This window comes from Dreissena polymorpha, chromosome 14 (genome assembly GCF_020536995.1).
Source record: "Dreissena polymorpha isolate Duluth1 chromosome 14, UMN_Dpol_1.0, whole genome shotgun sequence".
In the NCBI taxonomy this organism is placed as follows: domain Eukaryota; kingdom Metazoa; phylum Mollusca; class Bivalvia; order Myida; family Dreissenidae; genus Dreissena; species Dreissena polymorpha.
The window spans coordinates 35641048-35665244 of NC_068368.1; the positions used below are offsets into that span (position 1 = coordinate 35641048).

The window sequence follows — 24197 nt, forward strand, 5'->3', positions numbered from 1 at the left end:
TATAAGGCCTATTTTGTGCAAACTTTATAAATCTTCTTGTCAAGAACCATTGGGGCTAGGGCTACCAAACTTGGTATGTAGTGACATCTTATAGTCCTCTATCAAGTTTCTTCAAATTATGCCCCTGGGGTCAAATAACACCCTGCCCCGGGGGGTCAAAAAATTGAAAATTTGCTTATATAAGGCCTATTTTGTGCAAACTTTAAAAATCTTCTTGTCCATAACCGTATGGCGTAGGGCTACCAAATTTGGTATGTAGTGACATCTTATAGTCCTCTACCAAGTTTGTTCAAATTATGTCCCTGGGGTCAAATTTGACCCTGCCCCGGGGAGTTAAAAAATTGAAAATTTGCTATATAAGGCCTATTTTGTGCAAACATTAAAAATCTTCTTGTCCATAACCATTGGGCCTAGGGCTACCAAATTTGCTATGTAGTGACATCTTATAGTTTTCTACCAAGTTTGTTCAAACTATGCCCCTGGGGTCTAATTTGAACCTGCCCCGGGGGGTTAAAAATCGAAAATTTGCTTACATAAGGCCTATTTTGTGCAAACTTTAAAAATCTTCTCGTCCATAACCATTGGGCCTAGAGCTACCAAATTTTCTATGTAGTGACATCTTATAGTCTTCTACCAAGTTTGTTCAAATTATGCCCCTGGGGTCAAATTTGACCCTGCCCCGGGAGGGGTAAAAAAATTGAACATTTGCTTATATAAGGCCTATTTTGTGAAAACTTTAAAAATCTTCTCGTCCATAACCATTGGGCCAAGGGCTACCAAATTTGGTATGAAGTGACATCTTATTGTCCTCTACCAAGTTTGTTCAAATTATGCCCCTGGGGTCAAATTTGACCCTGCCCCGGGGGGTCAAAAAATTGAAAATTTGCTTATATAAGGCCTATTTTGTGCAAACTTTAAAAATCTTCTTGTCCATAACCATTGGGCCTAGGGCTACCAAATTTTCTATGTAGTGACATCTTATAGTCTTCTACCAAGTTTGTTCAAATTATGCCCCTGGGGTCATATTTGACCCTTCCCCGGGGGGGGGGGTCAAAAAATTGAACATTTGCTTATATAAGGCCTATTTTGTGAAAATTTAAAAATCTTCTCGTCCATAACCATTGGGCCAAGGGCTACCAAATTTGGTATGAAGTGACATCTTATTGTCCTCTACCAAGTTTGTTCAAATTAAGCCCCGTGGGTCAAATTTGACCCTGCCCCGGGGGGTCAAAAAATTGAAAATTTGCTTATATAAGGCCTATTTTGTGCAAACTTTAAAAATCTTCTTGTCCATAACCATTGGGCCTAGGGCTACCAAATTTGGTATGTAGTGACATCTAATAGTCCTATACCAAGTTTGTTCAAATTATGCCCCTGGGATCAAATTTGACCCCGCCCTGGGGAGTCAAAAAATCGAAAATTTGCTTATATAAGTTCTATTTTGTGCAAACTTTAAAAATCTTCTAGTCCATAACCGTATGGCATAGGGCTTTCAAATTTGGTATGTAATGACATCTTATAGTCCTCTACCAAGTTTGTTCAAATTAAGCCCCTGGGATCAAATTTGACCGTTCCCCAGGGGTCACAAAATTGAACATATGCTTATATTGGGCCCATTTTGTGCAAACTATAAAAATCTTCTTGTCCATAACCATTGGGCCTATTTCTATCAAATTTGGTAGGTAGTGACATCTAATAGTTCTCTACTTAGTTTTTTCAAATTATGCCCCTGGGAACAAATTGGACCTTGTCCCAGGGGTCACAAAAATGAACATATGCTTAAATAAGGCCTATTTTGTGCAAACTTCAAAATTCTTCTTGTTTTTAATTATAGAGCCTAGGGCTACTAAATTTGGTATGTAGTGATATCTAATAGTCCTCTACCAAATTTGTTCATATTATTCCCCTGGGCTTAAATTAGACCCGGCCCTGGGGGTCACAAAACTGAACATATGATGTTTACTAGTGGAGATTACTGTGGCCGCTTGGCTGTGACCAACAACAACATCAGCATCTTGTAAACATGAGATTAAACCCTGTAATTTAGTGCCATTTTAGGTCAGATGGTGACTGCTTACAAAGGCGTTGAAGTATGAACATGTGTTATGAATGTTTTTCTTATAAACTGAAAAAAGTCGGGTTTTATTTAAATATGTCGAAAGTGACCATATATCCGGATGAAAATATTTTGGATGACATGTTAATTTCATGTTTTTTTTAGCTCCACTGGCCAAAGGCCAGAGGGGCTTATGTCATGGTCCTGTGTCCGTCGTGTGTGCGTCCGTGCGTTAACTTTTCCTTTAAACATCTTCTTTTCCTAAACTACTGGTCTAATTCTGCTGAAATTTCCTATGAATGTTCTTGTGGTGAACTTCTTCTAAATTTGTTCAGATTATGCCCCTGGGGTCAAATTCGACCCTGCCCTGGGGGTCACAAAATTACAATGTCCTTATATAAGGCCTATTTTGTGAAAACTTTCAAAATCCTCTGGTCTATAACCATTGAGCTTAAGGCTATCAAATTTGGTATGTAGAGACATCTTATTGTCCCCTACCAAATTTGTTCAAATTATGCCCCTCGTGTCAAATTTGACCCTGCCCCGGGGATCACAAAAATGAACATATGCTTATATAGGGTCTACTTTGTGCAAACTTTAAAAATCTTCTTGTCCATAACCGTATGGCGTAGGGCTACCAAATTTGGTATGTAGTGACATCTAATAGTTTTCTACTTAGTTTGTTCAAATTATGCCCCTGGGGTTAAATTTGACCCTGTTCCGGAGGTCACAAAAATGAACATACTCTTTATATAACCGTGGCCCGCGAAATCTTTCCGCATTTTACACTGGTAGATTCTGCCTAAGCATTTTTAAAACGAGCGATATAATTGGCTGTAGTTTCTTCCAATCTTCCAATTAAAATCGATTTCTTAAAATGTGTTTGGTATTTCTGAGCTGATTCGTTTGCACGTTGCGAAACGAAAATTAAGATTACTTAATGACAAATAGCAATGGAATTAACGACTGACATCATATAGTTTGATAGGAATAATGAAATGTGTTTTTTGTCAACGAAAAAGATTACGTTTTAGATACAAGATACACATATTGTGTTTAGAAATGTGCAAAGTGAATTTGCGTCACGGAAGTCGGTGTTTGCAAATTGGAGTTCACTCTACTCGCGAAGATAAATAATTTAGAAGAGTATCTTTCGAACTTGGAAATAGACAAACATGATTTGATTTATATGTTAGTGGATCTGTGTTTAATCAGATTCATGTGCATATTCTGCTTTATTATGTTTGTCACGCTGTTCAGTTAACTGAAATAGCATTAAACTGAAGATGTGAAATGCAAGATATTGAAAGGTAAATATATTGTGCCTCGTTCTCATACTTTTGTGTCTCCTGATTGGATTCGTGCTCAATTAAATATGTCATTTTCGCTCTCGCCAAATATTTCACGTGATTCTATTCAAGTAGATCGAGCGTTTACAATTGCTGACTATTTTGTCGAGAAAATGCGATTTAAACAAGAAATGTCCCATTCAGATGTAGATATTGCTTAAATTGTGGCAAAAATATCATTGCACCGAGTATTATTGCATTATAGATCGCCAGCACTTAAAACAAAAAAGTTTGGAAACTGTTTGCAAGTGGCAAAAGTATTTCTTTGGAAGGCCACGCTCTATTTAATTCAGAGCACTGAGAGGTATCCGGCAGGGTATTGTAACTCAATATGCAGGACGCGCGAGACAATTCTGTATCTGTTCAAGTACGTAGACTCGTAGAAGGACCACTTTTGGTATGTGTCTACGGGGTAATTATATTTCAATTGACACGTCTGCATGGTTTCGTTGAAAGTAACCATGGTTAAAATTATTTACAGCCCTGCTCTTATTTGGAAATAAATCGTTACCATCATTAAATACACACTCAATGGTGTCTCAGAGGATATTGCAATCTGTTCTTAAAAAATAACTTCCCCACTTGGAGCCCCATTTAGAACTCGGTCAAGCGAGGAGCAATAATCTAATGAGAATAATCTCGGGATGATGCAGACCGTTGACCTTCACCTTCACGAGTTGAAAAAAATAGTAAATATGTAAACAAAGGCGATTTTCAGGTGGTTAAATACTGAAATAGTATTTTATTGTGGATATAAAAGTTATACAATGCTAAAAATACTTGTCATTGTATGCGCATGCGCCGTTTGAAAAGAATACGCACGTACCTACTTGAAGCGGTTGCATTTTTCCCGCAATTACTGAAAATATTGTCTCAACCCTTATCCCCTCACGTTGTAAGTAATTTAACATTTGTCTTGTTGAAATATGATCTCGTTATTACCTTGTTCGTATAGAAATTTCTAAGTAACTCGTATAAGTAAACGTTTTAGCCAAGAATGTTTCTTACCCTGATTTCGTACTCATCGTTTTCGCTATTTTATTATCATGATAATAAAATTGTCGGCACTACGGGAATTTTCGCTCGGTACCGATTTTCCCCGGTATTTCATTTGTTTATTTCCGATTTGTTTGCAGATGGCACGGACATGAACTGCAACTGACGAAATATCTTCGCTAGTATTAGTAGTAAAGATAAACAAAAAAGGAATTCCATCTGCTAATCCTTTGTGTGTATCTTTGAGCATCAAATCACTCATATTTGCCTAGACACAAGATACAAGATACAAGAATCTTTATTTAACGTCGGATGTGAATAACAATAAACATTAGCTCAAGAGCTATTTCCCGACAAAACAATTGTATATATATAACAAGTGTATATTGAGCTGAAAGAAAGAAAGATTAAGCATATTATATAAGCATTTATACTACAAGGACATATTTAGAGCATATAAAACACAAAATTAAGTGAAAATGTTCATTAAAAGCATACTATTTTGTAAGTTACACACATATACAAAAAGGGAAATATACCTAAAAACTATATTGGAGCTGTTTTAACATAGTTCATAATTAAAACATATGTTATACACTTATAAGTTGTACAAACAAAGCATTGCAGACCTATATTAAAATTTAAGATATTAAAACAAGTATAGCACACAACTCATGTTTAAAAGCATATTCAAGCACATGCACAATAATTACATAGTACAACAAATAAATAGCACATATATACACATATATACATGTTTATAACATTTTAAAAACACACAAGAAGGGAGTATAAAAAAGCATATTAAATCACATGAAAAACATCTACATAGCACATATATACACATATATACATCTAAATAAACATTAAACAACCAACCATCGAAAGATTTTTCAATTCATTGTTGTAAATATTCAACCGGTGCCCACCATTATTGTTGATAATCTCACTGTGTAACTTAGTGGGTGTGGTAAACATGATGAATTACACCGGAATAAGGAGAAGAACATTTAAATAAAAAAATTCCTTGTATGAACCTTCATTTGTAAGTTAAGTTAAGATGGTTAAACTTTCAAACTCAAGACCATGTTGTTTGTATTCGCCAAATATTCAATTGCAGAGGTGGCGAATTATGAATATGATTCATCCACAGCCATATTCGATTTTTTCGAATATTCAAATGTGTCGTTACAGCCCTAATATTGAGTGCATAGTTTGTGTGCACTAGATCTCCAATACTATACAATTGTTTTACGCTCCACTGGCTGAAAGCCAGCGGGACTTATGTCATGGCCCTGTGTCCTGCATCCGTGCGTTAACTTTTCCTAAAAAAATCTCATAATCTACTGTTTCAATTTGGATGCAACTTCACATGAATGTTTCTCGAGTCAACCTGTTTTAAATTTGTTCAAATAATGCATCTGGGGTCAAAATTGACCCTGCCCCAGGCATAGCAAAATTGAAAATAGGCCAAAATAGGGCCTGTTTTGTGAAAACTTAAAAAAAACTAGTCTATAAAACTTGAATTTAGGTCTGTTCCTTAAGGTGAAAAGAAAAAAGAAGGAAATCTGATTCCTCTAAAGACTTGGTTGCAGAACATCGTTAACTTGCATGTTTACGTTTTTGTGCTACATATGCATTCATAGGAAAATCTTAACAAATTTTCTCCGAAACCACCGGACAAATTTCAGCAACATTTTACAGGAAGAGTCCTTAGGTGACCATAAATCAAGTTTGTTAAATTGTGTTGGTATCTCAAATAAAATGGTGGCCAGGGGTGGGGCTTATTTTCCTTTTATGTCAATAATATTATAGAAAACTTAGAAAATCTTTTTATGCCCCCGGTAGGGTAGCATATAGCAGTTGAACTGTCCATCAGTGTGTCCGTCCGTCCGAAAAAAAACTTAAGTATTGGCCATAACTTTTTAAATATTGAAGATAGCAACTTGGTATTTGGCATGCATTTGTATCTCATGGAGCTGCACATTTGAATGTATTTGTATATATTTTTGTTAAATAAATCGAAGCGGCGCAGTAGGCGGCATTTTGTTTCTGACAAACATATCGTGGAAAATGGTCAAGGTCATCCTTCAAGGTCTACTGTAAAAATACAAATCCAAGGAAAGTCATAAGCTTTAAAGGGAGATATTTATTAAATATTGAACATAGCAACTTAATACATTTGGCATGCATGTGTATCTCATGGAGCTGCATATTTTGAGTGGCGAATCTACAGTCACAGTAGTGGCTTGTAGTTATTTGCTACTAAAAATAGAGATTTGTTAGACACAACTATTTTCAAGGGAAGTAATTTATAAATTATAAATGTGATATTATATATTTCCTTACAAAGAATTGAAGTTCTTTTCACAGTAACTGTACACATTTATTATTTTGATTATTTATAACTCAAACAATTGATTTGTCAAAGTTTTTTTTAATGATATAAGTACCATTTCTTTCATGTACAAATTTTTTAATAGTTGTGTTCATTACATACCTGTGAACTTATGTCCATAGATACATGGTGAACTCTGGCTATGATCTCTTTGTTAAACCACAGGCCTTTGTTGTCAGTGATGTCTGACTTGGTCATATTTGACTGTGAGACCCCCCCCCCAGGTTGGATTGGACAAAAATCAAGGGAAGTAATAAGCTTTAAAGATATTTCTATACCTGCTAAATGATAAATAGCAATTTTATTTCAAAGCAGCGCAATAGGGGGCATTGTGTTTCTGACGAACAGGTCTCTTGTTCTTTAAAACAAATGGTCACATGGCATCAATATTTGGCAGGAATAGTCCTTAGGTGAGTTTCTATCAAGTTTGTTCACTGCTTGCCCAATTTCATTGATACTAATTCTTAGCTCACCTTTAGACATTAATTTTTGTTAAATCAGTGTTTCCAGGTGGGTTATTCAGGGCTTCTTGTTCTCATTAACCCACTAAAACTTAACAGCTGCTAATGATAAAAAGCACATGTTCATAAAAGTGCTAAGAAATGGGGTTTACATGCGTCAACTCAACCCTGTACCAGGTAGATACTGTTAAAGTGCCATTGGTAATTCACAAATTTGTTAATGTTTAACTATTATTCTGCATTTAAAAAAAATAATAGCCTTGGATGACAATAGAAAGGCTGTGGAAAAAGAATGTTTTCTAGTTAACATTTATTTCATGAAATTGTAAATTCCTTTATTTTGTTATACAAACTTGTGATATATGTTTTTTTCCCTCTTTTTCTTCTGATAAAAATTGCTGAGTTTTGTGCTTTTTTAAAATGAATTTGATGGTGCGGATTCTGTCATTGTTTGCATTAACTCATTTGTACCTGCAATAATTCTGTAGCAGAAGACATTGAAACAATAATATCAAACTGCAGTTTTTATTTTTATTTTACCTGGAAAACATTGTGACAATGGGGGAAATTATACATAAGCAATTTCTCATATTGTCACAAGGTTTTCAGACATTTTCTGCAGCAAGACAATGCATAAATGCGTCTACAGGTATCAAAGAGTTAAGTTTGGCATTTTGCATTCATATATGTTTTCTTTTCTATTACAGGTGAGAAACATAAGGAAGATTTATTAACCCTTAATGACGTTTGAAAAGTTATATTTGTGTTTTGTGTGTTGATTGGATTGTGACTATTTTGTATGTTTTGTGACAACTAATTTAACCAGCTCCATTGGAAGAGATTTTGGACTCTTTAAAGAGACATAGTGACTCTGTGCTGGGTATATTTTTTAACCCATTCTTGTGGAGTGGTCTTGGTGGCGAATATAAGTCTAGTTTGAGGGTGTCAACACTATTCCTGTGAATACAAGTAACAAAGGTAAGTTCATTTTAACCACTTTATCAAACAACATATTTTAGGCTTCATGTATTGAAAGCGTAAATGCATACTGATTCTAATGACTCGCAGTTCTTTAATAGATAAGAAAACATGATGTGGAAAGGGGAATGGCTTATTCTGATTTTTTTTTCCTTTTCCCACACAATGTTTTCAAATCCATGTTCTTGAGAAATAAAAAAGAATGGTTTCATTTTGTAGTGGGTTAACCATTTTTATGCCCCCCTTTGAAGAAGAGGGGGTATATTGTTTTGCTCATGTCTGTCCGTATGCCCGTACGTCCGTCCACCAGATGGTTTCCAGATGATAACTCATGAATGCTACGATCATGAAACTTCATTGGTACATTGATCATGACTCGCAGATGACCCCTATTGATTTTCAGGTCACTAGGTCAAGGTTACGGTGTACCGAAATAGTAAAATGGTTTGCAGATGATCACTCAAGAACACTTATGCCCGAGGATCATGAAACTTCACAGGTACATTGATCATGACTCTCAGATGACCCCTATTAATTTGTAGGTCACTAGGTCAAAGGTCACAATGACCCGAAATAGTAAAATGGTTTCCCGATCATAACTCAAGAACGCTTATGCCTAGGATCATTAAACTTCATAAGTACTTTGATCATGACTCGCAGATGACTCCTATTGATTTTCAGGTCACTAGGTCAAAGGTCAAGGTCTGAATTGACCCGAAATAGTAAAATGGTTTATGGATGATAACTCAATAACGCTTATGCCTAGGATCTAAAACTATAAAGGTACATTTATCATGATTCAAAGATGACCCCTATTTATTTTTAGGTCACTAGGTCAAAGGTCAAGGTCACGGTGACCCAAAATACTAAAATATTTTCTAAATAATGACTCAAGAACACTTATGCCTAGGATCATGAAACTATATAGGTACATTGAGCATGATTTGCAGATGACCCCTATTGATTTTCAGGTCACTATGTCGAAGGTCAAGATCACACTGACCCGAAATAGTAAAATAGTTTATGGATGATAACTCAAGAACGCTTATGCCTAGTATTACGAAACGTCATAGGTACATTGATCATGACTCGTAAATGACCCCTATTGATTTTCAGGTCATTAGGTCAAAAGTCAAGGTCGCGGTCTCAATGATATCTAGGTCAAGTTCAAATATGGGTCATGCTGGGTCAAAAACTAGGTTACAGGGTCACTTAGTGCATTTCAACGATTTAGCATGGTTTCTGCTCTCTCATTCAAATAGTTCTCATCAGATCTTCACCAAACTTGGTCAGAAGTTGCATCTAGAGAATATCTAGGTCAGTTTTGAATATGGGTCATGCCTGGTCAAAAACTAGGTCACAGGGTAACTTAGTTCATTTTAAACATTCAGCATGGTGTCTGCTCTCTATTTCAAGTAGTTTTTATCTGATCTTCACCAAACTTGGTTATATGTTTTATCTAGATGATCTCTAGGCCAAGTTTGAACATGGGCCATGACGGGCCAAAAACTCGGCCACAAAAACATTTACACAGTTATACTTTTATGTAGTGACAAAGTAACAGTTGGAGGCATCCGAGTTGTGTGGAAACATTTCTTGTTCAAATATTTATTTCATGTTTTCAATATGATGATGACCAACAATTTGATGCCATATCCTTCAATTTTGAATAAATAAAGTATATGTTCAGTCTACACTGGACACTTTGCCATTTATTATTTGACAACTGTTGAAGCTAGGTAGTTTCAATGAATTTTTCACCAGGCTTCATAAAAGCATTTGTGGAAACTTTCACCTTAAAGGGACCTTTTCACGGTTTGGTAAATTGACAAAATTGAAAAAAGTTGTTACAGATTTGCAAGTTTTCGTTTTACTTATCATATTTGTGAGGAAACAGTATTACGAAACATTTATCATGATCATATATAGCCATTTTATTCATCTTTAAAAATTTGACGATTTAAAAACCTAAAAATTATAACACGTTGCAACACGAGACAAATGAATAATTTGGAGAGTTCTGTTGTTATCGTTTAAATTTGTGAAACTACAAAGATTGCTTATATAAGGCATAAAATACGCTTCTCATGTATGCTTTGGCAGAATGTCTCAGTAGGCTAATGAGCTTTTACTCCAGTATTCCGTGGTTCACTGGTTTGAGCCCTGCTGAGGGCTACTTTTTATGTCCCCCACTATAGTAGTGGGAGACATATTGTTTTTGCCCTGTCTGTTGGTCTGTTGGTTGGTTGGTCTGTTGGTTGGTTGGTTTGCGCCAACTTTAACATTTGCAATCACTTTTGCAATATTGAAGATAGCAACTTGATATTTGGCATGCATATGTATCTCATGGAGCTGCACATTTTGAGTGGTGAAAGGTCAAGGTCATCCTATAAGGTCAAAGGTCAAATATATGGGTCAAAATCGCTCATTTAATGTACACTTTTGCAGTATTTCAATATTCAAGATAGCAACTTGATATTTGACATGCATGTGTATCTCATGGAGCTGCACATTTTGAGTGGTGAAAGGTTAAGGTCAAGATCATCCTTCAAGGTCAGATGTCAAATATATGTGGCCAAAATCGCTCATTTTATGAGTACTTTTGCAATATTGAAGATAGCAACTTGATATTTGGCATGCATGTGTATCTCATGGAGCTGCACATTTTGAGTGGTGAAAGGTCAAGGTCAAGGTCATCCTTCAAGGTCAGAGGTCAAATATATGTGGCCCAAATCGCTTATTTTATGAATACTTTTGCAATATTGAAGATAGCAACATGATATTTGGCATGCATGTGTATCTCATGGAGCTGCACATTTTGAGTGGTGAAAGGTCAAGGTAAAGGTCATCCTTCAAGGTCAAATATATGGGTCAAAATTGCTCATGTAATGTTACTTCAAATATATGGGTCAAAATTGCTCATGTAATGTTACTTCTGCAATATTGATGCCAGCAATTTTATATTTGAAATGCATGTGTATCTCATGGAGCTGCACATTTTGAGTGGTAACGGGTCAAGGTCAAGGTCATCCTTCAAGTTCAAAGGTCATATAGGGGGACATTGTGTTTCACAAACACATCTTGTTTTTCCTTTTTTAAATTTTACTTTTGATTTTTTACTGGATCTTTTAAAATCCGATGTTTACATTTATCAATATAAAGCATTTAATGACAAACTTCAAAACATTTCAAAATCTGTGAAGAGGCCCCTTTAATACTGGTACTGTATTAATAGTACAGTTTGAGTTCGTTCTTTGGCAGTCTTTACAAAAATCAATGGCAAATTTACTGACAGTTTGGCACCTGACTTCGGTGCATTTCTCATTTTGGGATTTTAATAACTTTTTACTTCAGTCTAACAATAATTTGTAAGACCTTTCCAAATTGAATCATTTTTACAAAAAAAAAATTGTTTAAAGCTGCTTGCAATAAATCACTAATGCTCCCTTGTCTAGCAATGGTTTGCAACCCAGAATTCATGGATATATGTGAATTGACACCATGATATAACTAATAGATAGTTGAAAACAATGTGAAACATTAACAAACCAAAGCCATATATTGCAGTTTTCTGGAAGAAAGGAAGCATTTTTGAAAAAGGAGGAATTACTCTTTCTTATTTTCATCCTTTTCAAATATGTTTGCTAAATTGCTGAAGGAAAAATAAATTTTAATTACTTCCAAATTATTTATGAAATGTGCTTTTTTTGCAGTTTCCTTGATATGCCTCGGAAGAAGACCTGGAAAGTTTCACAAGCAAGGCAGGATGTTCTCCGAAGGCAGGCTCAAGTGGGCCATTCAGACTCTCAGTTGATAGCCGCTGATTCAGAGGGCGTATCTCATATATCAGATGGCGGGCTTGCCCACCCACACAAACCATCTGATGCTCAGGGCGTATCTTTGAAATCAGACGGCGGGCTTGCCCGGCCCCAGAAGCCGTCTGATGCTTTTGATGTTTTGAGCGTTTCTGAGATATGTCTGAACTCTTAAATTGATTTGAAAATGAATTTGTCTGATCAATGCAACACAGAAACCAAAGCAGATATCATTACAGAAGAGGAAAATGAGAATTTTATCCCAGAGGTATCACATCCATCTATCAATACAGTCAAGCAAACAGGTGTTGAGTTTTTAACTGAATTAGATTTTTCTGAAAGTTATTTAACTAATGGAGAAACGGAATCATATGGAGCAAAAAAACAGAACTACATGCACAATAGAAATGTTTTAGAAACATTTAAGAAACATACAGTCATCTTTGGATCATTTCATCAGGCCGATCACAATTTTAGTATTGAGTCTCGAGGAAATCAGTGTACTGCCAACGTCCTTTGTTCTTTGATTTATGCAAATATTGCACAACTCTCTTCAAAACAAAATTTGGTTGACGTTCTTATAGATGGTGATTGTTTATATAAGACAATTGTTACAGGACTGAAAGAGAAGGGAGAGTTCAAAAGTGCCCTCTTGAATTTTGATGAGATACCAACTGTTGTGAAAATTTTAAACAAAAATGTTCATATTGAAAAATGTGAAGTATTGTCTGGAGTTTGTATTCAACAAGCTACTGCAGAATTACCATTATTGCATCAGTCTCTTCAATCAGGATTTCAGAAATCACCATACTTACTTGTAATGATGGTTCAGTTTGTTCTGCTGTATTTAAAAGTGGAAATCTATATTACTTATTTGACTCACATTCACATAGTCCATCTTGATTGTCAGATATTGATGGAAAGTCAGTGTTAATTTCTTTTAGTTCCTTTACTGATCTGATAACATTCATGTATGCCTTATACAAAAGTATGCTTATTGACTTAAATGGACAATTTGATTTATTGCCTGTTACATTTTCTTGTAAACAAATGAATCAATGTACTAGTCATTCATTTCCTGATGCTGCCGACACATCAACATGTCAAGATTATTCATCTATACGATTACAAAGTTATTTCCATGATCAGTTTTCAAAACAGAGAAGGAAACGGGACTTCTGCCAACAACAAGAGATGGAACCTATAGAAACAGTTGCATGCAAAATACGAAAAAGAAATTATTATATGAAAACCTATATGCAGTCACGACGATTAAGTCATCAACAGCAGTTGACAGATAGATTGTTGACAAAAAAGTGTATGACAAAATTAAGGCAGGAGCCTGTAAGACCAGAGAAAGAGCGGCTTATGACCAAAAAATCGATGAGAAAAGCAAGGCAGGTGCCTGAAAGACCAAAGAAAGAGCGCTCTATGACCAAAGAATCAATGAGAAAAGCAAGGCAGAAGCCTGAAAGACCAGAGAAAGAGCGGCTTATGACTAAATAATCAAAGAGAAAAGCAAGGCAGGTGCCTGAAAGACCAGAGAAAGAGCGCTCTATGACCAAAGAATCAATGAGAAAAGCAAGGCAGAAGCCTGAAAGACCAGAGAAAGAGCGGCTTATGACTAAAGAATCAATGAGAAAAGCAAGGCAGGTGCCTGAAAGACCAGAGAAAGAGCGCTCTATGACCAAAGAATCAATGAGAAAAGCAAGGCAGAAGCCTGAAAGACCAGAGAAAGAGCGGCTTATGACTAAAGAATCAATGAGAAAAGCAAGGCAGGTGCCCGGAAGACCAGAGAAAGAGCGATATATGACCAAAAACTCAATGAGGAAAGCAAGGCAGAATCCTGAAAGACTTGAGAAAGAGCGGCTTATGACTAAAGAATCAATGAGAAAAGCAAGGCAGGTGCCTGGAAGACCAGAGAAAGAGCGCTCTATGACCAAAGAATCAATGAGGAAATGTAGGCTTATTCCCAAATATAGAGATAAAGATAAACAAAAAAACCTGTTATCAATGAAGAATTGTCGAAAAAATGAATTGTATCGTGTTGGAGAAAGACTGAAAAAACAGGCCAGACGTGTAGATTTAGCTTATAAATCTCGAGAAAAGCTTCATAATAAAAATTCTCGGATGAGCAAAAGAGCGTCGTTAAATGTTCACTTGAAAGAGAAATATAACAGAAAAGCTGGATCACTTGGGAATAACATAAGCATTTGTATAAACAAATTTAAAAGCATTATTGCTGAAGGTCCTGTTTTTGTGTGCACATGCTGTCATCAAACTTGGTTTAAGCATTTTGTAATAAAAACAAACACACTCAATGGGAAAATATCTGCATCGGTAATGAAAGAATTCTTTACAGGCCATTTATCATTTGACAATTGTGAATGGGTCTGCAATACTTGTATTAAATATGTAAAAAAGAACAAATTTCCATGTATGTCTGTCAAGAATAAGAATGCATTTCCGTTAAAACCAAAGGAACTTGAACTGCATCAGCTTGAAGAAAGATAAGTTTCTTTAAGGATTCCATTCATGCAGATCAGAGAGTTGCCAAGAGGAGGCCAATTGTCTATTAAAGGAAATGTTGTAAATGTACCAGTGGATATCCAACCTGTGATACAAAGCTTACCAAGAACTTTTGACTCTGATTTAACAATTCATGTGAAACTGAAGAAAAAATTATGTTACAAAAAATGTGATTTCACTGAAAACGTAAGACCCTTACATGTTATCACAGCACTGCATTGGTTGATTAGACATAGTGATATGTATAAAAATTCTGGTGTTTCAATTGATGACGGTTGAGCAAACACCATAACATCAGATGGCAGTGAGACTGTCAGGGAGTTCCTTGGAACAGAGTTCAGTGAAGAAATGGCATCAGGAACTCAAGAAAATGAAGGCTTGAATTATGATTCCGATCATTTTAGTGAAATTGATGAAACTGAAAATATTATTGGTAATAGTGATACATTGCTTGATTCTGCAGATCCCTCAAATGATCATGTGTATACATTTGCACCTGGAGAAGGTCAGACACCTTTGAGCTTGTATCAAGATAAGGATGCCGAGTATATGTCATTTCCTACAATATTTTGTGAAAAGTCAAGAGCAGCAAATGAAGAAAGAGACGTTTCTATACATTACAGTGACATTTGCAAACTTGAACTAAGGCATATGGACCGAAGAGTATCATCGAATGTTCCCAATATATTTTTCAAGTTGAAAAAGGTTCAGTTAAAACAGGTTTCTGATAAGGTTCACCTTGCTCTGAGGAGATGTAAAACAAAGGGAAAGCAATTAACAGCTTCAGAAATGCTTGATAATTATTGTACTAACAAAATGGTAAGACTGGATGAGGGTTACTACATTTTCCGAAGCTTAAGGAACTCCCCACCATATTTTGATGCTAAAAAAGAGAAGTTTTTGCAATGATAAGGCAACTGGGACTACCAACATGGTTTATGTCTCTTTCTTCAGCAGATACCCGGTGGCATGATTTACTGAATATACTGTCAAAACTTAACAACGGGAAAACATTATCTCATGATGATATTGAGGCTATGTCTTGGACTGACAAAACTAAACTTGTACAAAAAGACCCAGTTACTTGTGTACGATATTTTGATAATAGAGCTCAACAATTAATCAATAGAGTTCTAAAAAGCCATCATGAGCCTCTTAGAAAAATTGCCGACTTCTTTTATCGGGTTGAATTCCAACAGAGAGGATCACCTCATATACATATGCTGGTATGGATTGAGCATGCTCCTCAATACAAGACAAATTCAGCCGAAGAAGTGACAACATTTATTGATACATATGTATCTTGTCAAAAAGATGACAATAAAGAACTTGTGAACTTACAGATCCACAAACATTCTAAATCATGTAGGAAACAACAAAAAGCTATTTGCAGATTTGGTTTTTCTATTCCACCCATGAAACAAACTACTATTCTCGAGCCTTTGGATGAGTCATCTGACATGAAACAGCTGATTGACATATTTGGTAAAATTCAGAAACAATTAGATGAAGTGAAAGACAATCTTACCCATGAAGAGTTCTTATCTCTTGTTGGAGTGGATGAATAGAAATACCTTGAAGCAGTACGAAGTTCTTTGAAATCTCCCAAGGTTTTCCTCAAGAGGAGTGTACAAGAAGCCAGAGTAAATGCATACATGAAACCTATTTTAAATGCATGGGGAGCAAATCATGACTTGCAATTTGTCTTGGATCCTTATGAATGTGCAGTTTACATTGTTTCTTACATAAGCAAAGCTCAAAGAGGTATGAGCATACTGATGGATGAAGCATGTCAAGAAGCCAGGCAGAAAAATATGGAACTCAGACAGCAAGTAAGACACATTGGAAACAAATTCCTTAACAGTGTTGAAGTCAGTGCACAGGAGGCTTGTTATTTGCTTTTACAATTGCCTCTTGCAAAAGCAACAAGGGAAGTTGCATTTATAAATACACCACCACCTACAGATAGAACATTTTTGTTGAAATCAAAGGAAGCTTTAGAAAACCTACCTGGCAGTTCTACAGACATTGAGGCAGACAATATCATTAAAAGGTATTCCAAAAGACCAAAGTCTCTTGAAAATTGATGTCTAGCAGATTATGTTTCCCAACTTGAAATTAAACATACAGATATTAAAAGTACTTGTACTGAATGTGAATCTGAAAACTATAATGAGACAGGGGTTGATCAAAATGAACATGATGATACACATTTGCAAGACGTAAATGAAGTCAGTGGAGATACTAATGGCCAGAATTTACTTAGTAACTCACTTCCAGGAGGTAGAATTGAACTTAAAGGTGGTTTTACCATAGTTCAAAGGAAACGAAATAAGGTCATTAGGTATGTGCGCTTTTCACAAAAAGTTGACAGTGAACATTTCTACAGGGAAAGGCTTATGTTGTTTACACCATGGAGAAAAGAAGAATCAGATTTGATATGTGGATTTGGCTCATTTCAAGCAAAATATATGTCTCTTAAACATTTCATAGAGATGAAGGCGAGAGAATATGAAAAAAATGCTGAAGCACTAGATGAAGCCTTTGAAATGGCCCAAAATGATGAAAATAATTTTGATAACTTAGCACCTGGAACAGAGCAGATTAATCAAGATGATGTAGAAGCTGGTAATAGAGACAGTGAATGCTTAATATATTTTAACCCAGATAGGCCAGAAACTCAAAGGCAATCTGATATTGCGCAAGATCTTGGGCTTTCAGTTGCCTCTGTAGACATAAGTACTCGCAAAAAAACTTTGCCTGATTTAAAGTACAGAACTTCTTAATCCTTAAATGTCAAACAAAGAGAGTTCTTTACACATGTTCTTCAGACTGTTAAAATCAATAAGGACAAGGTGCAAGTGTTTTTGTCAGGTGGTGAATGAGTGGGGAAATCTGTGCTAGTAACTGCATTGTTTGAAGCATTACAGCGCTGTTTGACTTCAGACCCAGGCGATGATCCAGAAAACTGTAAAGTTCTCCTGTGTGCTCCAACTGGAAAAGCTGCTTTTCACATAAGTGGAGTAACTCTTCATTCTGCATTCAGAATTCCAGCAAGTCAAGGATATAGTTGTACCCCATTGCGTAGTGACATCTTAAACACTCTGAGAACTAAATACAGGCATCTTGCAGTTGTCATGATAGATGAGGTTTCCATGGTAGGAAACAATATGCTCAAACTGGTTAATGAAAGACTGAAGCAAATTAAAGGTAGTGTTTTACCATTTGGTGGAGTACACATGATTTACATTGGTGACCTTTTCCAGTTGAACATTGGTGACCTTTTCCAGTTGAAACCTGTCATGGATGGTTGGATTTTTGAGAATTTGAAAGCAAACTTTGGGCCATAAGCAACAAATCTATGGAAGGATGCAGTTGACATGCATGAACTTGAAGAAATTATGCGACAGAAAAATGATAAACAATTTGCAGAACTACTTAATAGACTTCGAGAAGGAAAACATACACAATGTGACACTAATGTACTAAAAAGCAGACTGAAAAATACCTCAAATTCTGAATATCCAGAGAAAGCTGTGCATTTGTTTAACACAAATGAACGTGTAAATGCTTTTAATGCAAACCTTTACCAGGGTACAAACAGTTCAAAAGTTTCTATCTCTGCCTTTGATCAAGTCATCAGTGATGATTCTCCAGCAGTTAAAGAGCAACTTGTTTCCAGAATACCTAATGATTCAACACACACTGCTGGGTTGTGCAAAACAGTAGGGCTAGCTGAAGGCATAACTTATGACCTGTGTCTTAATCTAGATGTAGACGATGGTTTAGTCAATGGATCGTCATGTACAGTAAAAAAGATTGATTACAGACAACAAAATACTACAAGACCAAGTATAATATGGGTTGTGTTCAACAGTAATGAGATTGGTTCAATGTGGCGTGCCAAGTATCATCATTTATATGATAGATCTGTTGATCCATCTTGGACTCCCATATTTGACTGCAAAAGAAGCTTTCTGTACCTTAGAAAGATATTTATGAGGGTACAAATTCCATTAAGACAGTCAACAGCGAAGACTGTTCACAAGTCGCAAAGAGACACACTAAGTGAAGTTGTCATTGACATGAGTGGGAATCGAGTGTTCCCTCATGCACATTATGTTGCTATAAGTAGAGCAAAAACTCTAAAAGGGCTGCATATTTTAGAACTTAATGAAAGTAACATTTCAGTTTCAGAAAAAGTTATAAAAGAAATGACTCGTTTGCGCGAAAACAAAAAAAAATGCAGCTGTGCTACACACCTGTTTACTGCTTGAATCAAACACATTTAACGTGTTTGTTCCAAAACATCCGGTCTCTTAGAAGTCATAAAGATGAGTTCTTCGCTGATCCAAATGTTCAAGCATCATCTATACTATGCTTAGTAGAAACATGGCTTACACATACTGATTCAGAAGACAATTATCAGCAAACAGGCTATCAAAGGTTCAGAGCAGATGGTGTACAAGTTGGTAATACTCGACCTCACATAGGTGTTCTTGTGTATGTGAAAGATGACATTTTAGTCACAAACTCTTATTCTGTTACCACAGAAGACATAGAAATGGTTATCACAACTGTTCTGTTTAACAAACAAAGTACCAATATTGTTGCTCTATATAACTCACCAACTTCTTCAGTAGAAAACCTCAAAACATTTCTATATACGAATCTTGCACTTAAGCAACAAGAATGTCTCATAATACAAGGTGATCTGAATATAAACTTGTAAACAAATGAAGATATGTCAAACTATATGCTCAACACGTTTGGCTGCACGCAACTTGTGCAAAAACCTACACATTCATCTGGATCATTGATAGATCACGTGTATACAAACATGAAACTTGGTTGTTCTGATGTTATAGATAGTGTTTGGTCAGACCATTGTATGGTATATGCTGCATTTCCTTATACAGAATAAAACAGCAACTATTGTCTTTAAAAAAATAAATTGTATATGTTAAACTAGCCAAACTGAAACTGCAATATTAAAATTAAAGATAGAATTTAGGACTTGCTGTGCGCATAACTTTTTGCTTTTTTTAATCTATAGTACAATTAGTTATCTCCCTTTTCATATGATACACATTTACTTTTCGTGGGAATTATGTCCTCTGTCCAATGTGCATTCACCCATGCAATCTGATGCGATAGTTGTCCAATCAGTATCATAAATCTCTAAAATGCAAGATTCTCATTGGTCATTCAATGAAACTGTTTGATTTCAATATGAATTAATTGACCTAGCTTGCATTTGCCAAGACTGTCTAGTGGACGTAACTCCATTAATTGTGGTCAACTTTTATTCCAACCTGGTGAGTAAAGATATGTTCATATTGATAGAATGTTTTATTGCAGTGTGTTATGAAATGTGTGTTAATTACTTTGATATTAAATTCTTCTGTATTTTATAATATTACATGTTTTGCTCAGTTTGTAAACTTGTTGTTCTTGTCTTTGTACAGGTCCTCGTGTCATTAGACTATATTGGTCTACGTCGTGAATAAATGGATTAAATTCACCAATGTGTGCCATGTGTCCCCACCCCACACCCACTATATATCTCAACAGGGGTTATTAAATTTGAAAAGATAAAATGGTTGAAAATTCAAACAAAATTATTTTTTTTTAGTTTTTTTTTAGTGTCATTATTTTATGATTTATTAACAGATTGCAAACAAAATTTGTTCAAGATAAACTTAACAACATTGAAATAAGTGATTTTAATATTCAGTAGCAAAAAAGTAAAAAAAATCTAACTTAAAAACGATTTATCTATTAAAAGTATATTCTTCCTATGTCGTAAACAATCCCCTTGTTTATAACATGACTGCCGCAGAGTCTATTACTAGCATCCTATCAGAGAATAGATCAGATACCTTATTTCAATATATGACAATCCTAGTATTTTTCAAAAACAAACATGACAGGAAACCAACATCAGATGGAAAAAATTAAGTAAAGTTAGGTCAAGCTAATTGTTTGTCATGCCATCTCTTTAAACCTCACGCCATATGCAAATAGTGTTGCCATGATCACAACATCTTGATGAATTATAATTCAATTTTTTGTCTCATAAACATTTACTTTTTAACAAACAACATCTACAAAGTTATCATTCCTACTGCCTTTCGGCACCTCATGAACCTGAAAAACTCGTTACTTTTTTTTTCCTCAGGCAAATATCTTCTTTGTATAATAAACAATTTCTTATCCACGTTAACAATCCTGCTACACTCACTTTTGCCTAAATAATGAAGTAAAGTTCAGGTGATATACGACCTTAGGTATTTTGTATAATTATGTCATCAACTATATAAATAACAGAAACTTTGAAACCTACAAACACTTTTTGGAATTTTGGAAAAAGATTCATGATTGAATGAAGGAACTTTTATTTAATCTTGTAGAACATTCGTAGATTTGATCTGCAGCATCTAATTATGTATGAAATAGAACGGCAATATCTTTTGGAGAGATAAATGTTCCTACGTTATAAGCAAATGACCTGTGCAACAAATCCCGGGCTTTTTAGTCTGTTTAGTTAACACCGTAGTAACGTTTTCCATGTATAAAAATGCTCGCCCTTCCAACTTTAAGCGCCCAGTGGGACGAGGGATAAAAAGAGAAAGTCACTTGCTTGGGTACATTTCAACCTATGCGCATTGCACGCTTTTTTCGCACAAAAAAACAGTGGAGCAATACAGGGCCATCATGGCCCTCTTGTTATTATAAACGCGTAAGATATTTTACGTAGAATTAGTTTTTCCCAAAATCGTGTTGTTGTTAAATGTTTAATTCTGTAATTGAAACAACACCAAATCATTACAAGCAAATAATAGGTGTATGTTCAAAAACTGTGTCGCGAAGAGAAGAATGTTTGTTAATCACTATTTATAAAATCTTTCGAATAAAAACAATAGCGTATAAATGAATAATTCTATTAACCCAAAGTCACTAAAACCACCCTTGGTTGTTCAGTTCGCAGTCGGCATTTTTTGTAATGCGTGGCAGACATTAAATGTGCACACATCAGTACAAACATAAACATACAGCTGTTGTGTTCTAAACTTTTAATCGATCATGGGAAAAAGTGTGTGTGTGCTAGAACTAAACAATTTAAAATACACTATTACGTCGTACGGTCTGGATGGCTCAACTGTATCGTTATTTTGTTCTAAACAAAACTACGGATTCAAAACCCGGACAAATAGGAACGTTTAGCCGTCTTTATAAAAGCATAAAACCAACAACCTTTACGAAACTGACAGGAATCGGGCAAGGCAAAGATTTGTATCATAAAACAACATGAAAGTCACGGTCCACCACTATGTATTAACGGTTAAGCACCTATTGTTTGTATTGTTTAACGTTTAAGAACTGTTAAACGAGAGCAAATTGCATATTCATAATTGTAAATCATTATTAGAAGATAACACGCCTTTATTTAACATAGATGTTAGAATAGACTTATGATATATAAACACTAGTTATGAATTGTATTGCCCTAAAGCGCTCGCATGAGGTAAATGGTACAATTGTAGAAGATTCGATCGTGATATCGTTTTACCTCCTGTGACTTATTTGTAATCTTTGTGTAGAACTGGTCAATAAAATCATGTATACTTTGTCTTATCGTTATTAGGTAACTAATAACCACTTTTAATTATTCAAGTTTTTTTTCTATTATTTGACCTGATGATCTTGTTTTCAATCCCACCTGACCAAAATCCGAACTTAGCCTTAATAATGTTTACTTTTTATTTCGATAAAAAAAATAACGTTTATTTGTCTGATATAATTTTATAGTATGTAATATTTTTAAGAGAATCGTGACTGTCTTATATTTTAAATACCGTTAAGTCCTCCAATGAAATTTTATTATGTTGAATGAAAAACCTCTTTACACGCATACTAATATGAAGATATTGGTTAATATTTGTGTGTATATGTTGGTCAAAATATTAGTTAAATCGCAATATCGAATACGAAATACATAATAAGTTTCAACGACCAGTTAACGTGTATACTTTTGGTTTTGAACACCTATTTGTATTGTTGTCAAGGTAAGATAAATTTCATAATAATATTTAATAAATATTGACAATTTGTTCCCTGATTTTGAAGCATTTTAGCAGAAGAGTGTTTATATAGACAGGAAGTTGTCGTAGACAGTGTATCCCTCGCCTCAGGTTTATTGTTTGGAGCAAAATGTCTTTAAAAATACCTTCACAGTCAACTATGTACTGTGGTATTTATTCTGATCATATACGCACGATGCACGCACGGACAAAATAGCGCCTATAATTTCTATATTATAACGCCTTTCTGTGGGGGGAAAAGCTAAACTGGTCATAGGTGTAAATTTATCACCAAAATTAAAATGTAAACTGTGTACTCGTTATGTCATTTATGTCATATAACACAACTGCCAGGTTCTCAGAGAATCACCTGATCCGCAGAAAAGTGAAAAACCTTGGGGTAGCATTACGGAAAAGATCTAAGTTTATTGAGAAAGCAAGGCAACGCTAAGCAAGAATTGTGATCATATGCTAGCAGATGTAAATCCCCTAAACCATAATGATAATCTGTCCCCAGGGGAATTACCCAGATAAACAACAGCATCTGTAACACAAGGCCCATCTCACCACCACAGACGAGTACATTGACGCTAGAAAATGAGAAATGACACTTGTCAAATTAGTCTTAGCAACCGATGTAGTCAAGAGAGTGGGAGCTGTAGCGTAAGTGAAATAACCATGCGGATAACGGCAGGTAGAGAAAATACCAACTGGCATCGACTGCATAAACTACAGAGTTTAGGTGAAAGACTTGACTGCATCGCTTCACAGCAGCACCACAAAACATTGAGTGCTTTAATAGAAGTCTGCAGTGGATCCATTTTCACGGCGCAAAATACAGCATTGATACAGAGACACTATGGCAGATCTGGGAGCAGAAGAAGACCAGCATAGTAATATAATATATTAGAAAGGAGCATCATCATCAAGAGGCTGTTCAGAACTAAATGGCCACAGGACAGCTTCTATAGCATATCAAAACAAGACCAGATGATCATCTAACGGCTGTGTACAGGGAACAAGGCAGATGTCTCATCGAGTTTGATTGATCGTTTCCTGCAAAGAAGCTGAGGACACGCATGAAAATAACCTACACAAAAAGCAACGGCCATTAACCGCAGAGGGAACATGTATTCCCGTAAACTGTGAACATGTAGCAGAAACTGTTCTTAAATGTTATACAGACGACCATTCGTTTCATCATTTCCTGCAAACTTAACATTCTGCGGCGTTCGATAAAAATTATCACGTGTTGCATTAACTATGGACGGAACGTCTAAAAATAAGTTAATCTATAATAAACCGACATCAATTGAGAGCATTATAAACTCAATTTTGAAATTGCATTTACATACATTTGCAATTAGAATTATAGTTATCAGGTAATGTTACTTAAAAAGGTGTGAACATTGCTTGCTAAGTTCGATTAAATCACACATAAAAAGTGCTTCCTTTTTACTATTGAAAACTGCATACTGCCAAACAAAATAATACCATCAGACGTCTATTTCGTTCAAACACCAACCATTTA

The 24197-nt window shown here is 35.4% G+C and overlaps 1 protein-coding gene across 1 annotated transcript in view; it reads left to right on the forward strand.

Annotated features, from left to right (window-relative positions):
• Nucleotides 1–24197, forward strand: part of LOC127857288 (uncharacterized) — a 76647-nt gene that overhangs the window by 20395 nt on the left and 32055 nt on the right. The gene's annotated exons all lie outside the window — the stretch shown is intronic.